The following is a 4371-nucleotide window of genomic DNA, read 5'->3' as shown; positions in this document are numbered from 1 at the left end:
AAAAAAGATCGATTATGCATTCATCTATATAAGGAGTTGCATCTTTTATAATATCACAATTAATTGTTTATATTATGTTTTTTTAAATATTTTTTACATTTACTATAGATAAATTATATATATAATTATAAAAACAAGATCTGTATCTTTAGTTCATATGGGTAGAAAAGGGGTGTTTTACAAAAATATGGTAACTAAATCGAATTTAATTATTTTTCTTTATAGCCTATCGAAGTATGCTTCTGCGAGCTTAAGTTCCCCTAGACCTCTCTTTTCTCTGATTTTCATAACTGTTTGGTGTGTTATGCTGTCCGGGACATCAACTCTACCAGGGAGAACGCTATAGTGACTGAAAGATAAAACTGAGCTGGCTTCTCCTTTGGTTTCGCTCATAAGTTCTTTGTTAAAACCGAAGCTTTCTCTTACAGGCAGGTATCCCGTTACAGTTGTTCTTACACCTCTTTCATCTCTGTATTCTTCGACATTACCTCTCCTTTTACTCAAAGCATTTACGACACCACTCATTGTTTCATTACTGACATTAACTTCAACGAAGAAAAGTGGTTCATATAAAATAGGATCAGAGTTCATGATAAGCCCCTTACATACGCTCACAACTGGCGCTGTAATTTGATTTCCTGTTCGATGAATAGCATCGGCGTGCAGAGTCAAATCCACGAGGTTGAATCTTACGCCTCTGAGTTGTTCACCGAGAAGTGGACCTCTCGTAGTTACTTCTCTAAAGCCTTCTCTCATAAACTCTTTAATTTCGTTGAGATAAGCTATTCCCTTCGTATCATCAACACAAATATTAGGACCTTTATCTTCGGGTCCATAAAATAGAATCTTCTTAACCCAATCATCATTAATATCAAGGTTATCTCTAAACAATGCTGCCCTCTCTTTAGGATCTTTGTTTACGAGCTTGCCGTTCACTATACCATCAATAATTTCCTCTTCCAATTGATCACAAGTCATATATATTCTGTTGTGTTTATTCGCACTCTTTGACATCTTGGAATTGTTTGTACTGCCTCTGATTCCTTCGATATAACTTACCAATGGTTCTCCTGTCACTATTGGAATCTGAGCATATTCTTTACTAAGATCGCTAAGAGCAATTTCTAAATGTAACTCACCAGCGCCAGCAATTGTACACTCTCCATTGTCATTAAAGTTAATGACACACAAAGGATCACTCTTACTCAGTTTAAGAAGACCTTCTTTCAATTTAGGAAGCTCTGAAGCGTTTTTAGGCTTGACACTGTATTTCACAACGGGTGATACACTAAACTTCATAGACCTGATGTTATGGGCAGCACTAAAATTTGTAATTGTACCTGTCTTTTTCAGCTCATTATCAATTCCTATTACACCAATAATATTACCAGCGGGACAATCTGGAACATCTTTAATAACTTTTCCCATCATCACCACTGCCCGTTGAATATTCCTATGGAATAAATCATTTTTACTCCCTGGGACATAGTCTTGACCCTGAATTCTAACTGGTTTTCCTGGCGTAACTCTTCCTGCAAATACACGGCCAAAAGCTATAAACCTATTATCCCCATATGGAACCATCTTACTTATGTAAAGCATCAAAGGGGCTTCTTCACTACTATCAGCATTTCGAATAGCTACCATAGCCTGATCTTCTGGTCCTTCATAAAGTAGAGATGCTCTGTATTTTTGACTTTTGATCGGTGATGGTAATTGTAAAATAATTTGTTCGAGAAGCACATCGGCAGCAGGTAACCATGTTCTCATGACAATCTTGAAGAGCTCTTTACCGGTTCCGTAGAAATTTGCTTTAGAACAATCAACTTTAAATTTAGCGAGATAATCTTTAATGCCCTGTATATCACCATTATTGCACATTTCTGTCACCTTATATATTGGATTAAGAACAAAAACAATGAATGGTCGTCTCTCATTTGGACCTTTCTTTACAAAGGTGCCAGTCTCATCGAATGGATCGTCACTTGTAAAGTACATTTTGGTGCTCCACAATAACTTGCAAAACTTTGCCTCGGCATCCTTAACATCTTTCTTCTTAAATCTGTAGAGATAAAAACTTGCAAACTGTCGAAGTGTAAATCCCCATTGCTGTAAACCACTGCAGAAAGAAACTTCATTTAGTTCGGGTTCTAATGACGGAACACTAAATTCTGGATTATCATAGGCGAGTCCTATTGTTTGTAAAGTAGAATTGAAGTTTTCAACCACCTTTCTTAAGTTAGTAAATAAGTCTTCTTTGCTAACTTTTAACTCAAGAAGAGCACGATCAAGTTTGTTCAAACAAAGAGTAGGTTTAATTCTTTCGGAAACAGCCTGGCGAAGAACAGTCTGGGTTTGCACACAAATACCATCCACACAATCAACTACCACAAGAGCACCATCAGTAACTCTCAATGCTGCTGTAACTTCAGATGAGAAATCGACGTGACCAGGACTATCAATTAAATTGATCAAAAAATCATTTCCTGAGAATTCCTCCTGACAATAAGTTTCTAATGTCTCTTCTTTCATGGAAAATTGCATTGAAATAGCGGTGGATTTGATAGTTATACCACGTTGCTGTTCATCAGCTCGCGTATCCATATATCGACCACCTCCACTATCAACCGAAGCTATTTTCGCTTTAATAACTAAGGTATCTGTAAGTGTACTCTTTCCATGATCGACATGCGCAATCACAGAGATGTTACGGATATTCGACTGGTTATGCATCAATTTATGGACCTTGTCCATTGTAAGATCGACCATTTGAGGGGATCACAAAAAAAATATTTATGTAATTGAAATAATACAAGAAAAAATTAAAAAGAAGGAATAAATAATTCTTATCAAAGAAATATAAAAGAAGGAATAAATAATTACATTTTAGAAATTGTGGAGATAAAGAAAAAATTACTATCCAAAAAAATTAAAAGAAATGGTTCAATAATTCCCAAAAATGTTATAAAATCTCAAAAAATTTATTGATATTGAATTTTTCAATAAGGAAGGAGTTAATCTCACCATCAAATGGTTTCTATCAAATATTTTAAAAAGACGATATTAATAAGTTCTATCAAATATTTCTAAAAGAAGGAATAAATAAGTCCCATGAAAAATTTGAAAAAACAAGGAATAAATCACACCATTTAATATTTTATATCAAATGTTTCAAAAAAGAAGGAATAAATCTAACCATCAAATGTTAAAAAAAAGAAGGAATAAATCTCACCACCATATTGTAAGAAAGAAGAATAAACAATTCCATCAAATAATTTAAAAAATTGACACCAAAGAAAAACTAAAAAATTATAAGAAGAAATAACATATATAGGATATCAAGATTTAATGTTTTGTATTTTATGCCACAAGAATATTTATTAGGTGTTGATATATATTCGTGATTTTAAAAAAGATGAAAATTTTGATGATAACAGAATTCAAAGATTATTTCAAGAATTAGATACCACCCCTTTTAGCTTAAAAAAAAAATTTAATTGGAATTATTTATCACCCTGATTTAATTATATGCTATCTTTGCATTAGCTTTACAATTTAAATTGAATGCTATACACATTTAAATGAGTTATTCAAATAATTTTTATATCTAGTCTTAGTATTTTTAATAAAGGTTATTTTGTGTATTCCAAGAAATAAACCATACTAAGTAGTTTCAATATCTTATGCAATAAATAAGTGTATTCTTATCTGGCTAGCATATTATTTTAGATCAATCAGCAGTTTAGCATATGTTATTAACCGGTCGATGAATCTCTGTGTCTTTACATTAATTTTCGGTTATATTGTAAATATTAGTTAAAAGTAGGTAAACTTACTTGGCCTGTAAATCAAATAGACAAGTAGTTATAATTAAAACCCTAATTTTAATGGGCAAGAGTATAGATGTGAATAGCTCACGGGAAAATAATCACATTATGCTTGAATATAAAATCCAAAATTTCAATACCAATCTTATCACACTCATAAAATGATTTGTTTTAATTGCATTTGGTATGTTAGAATAAAATTTCAAATATTTTGCCCAATAATTCTTATCAATCTGATACTATAATTTAAATTCACATTCTGTATATTTTCAACTCTATTTCTCACGTTTTTTACTTTATTGATCTAAAAATACTTAAAAACGCTTTAATTAATTTTCATGTAAAATAATACGGTTTGTGTATTTTAAACCCATTTTTTAGTATTTTATCCCATATTATATTATTATGATATTCGTAATTTAAAAAAATTTAGATTATATTGAGATTTCAATAATTATAATAGTACATAGCGTAGTAAAAATATTACGGATACTTTTGAGGACTATTAAGAATTCGAGTCATATGAAAGGCTCGAATTTTAAAA

General features: G+C 31.7%; 1 pseudogene; it reads right to left on the bottom strand.

Moving 5' to 3' along the window:
- Positions 1-219: 219 nt before the first annotated feature.
- Positions 220-2787, bottom strand: LOC147067683 (uncharacterized; annotated as a pseudogene).
- Positions 2788-4371: the final 1584 nt, after the last annotated feature.

This window comes from Rhyacophila brunnea, unplaced genomic scaffold (assembly GCF_057557595.1).
Source record: "Rhyacophila brunnea isolate RB1 unplaced genomic scaffold, BYU_Rbru_1.0 scaffold_34, whole genome shotgun sequence".
In the NCBI taxonomy this organism is placed as follows: Eukaryota; Metazoa; Arthropoda; class Insecta; order Trichoptera; family Rhyacophilidae; genus Rhyacophila; species Rhyacophila brunnea.
The sequence above is the reverse complement of the archived record's forward strand: the minus strand, read 5'-3'. Positions and strand labels throughout refer to the sequence as shown.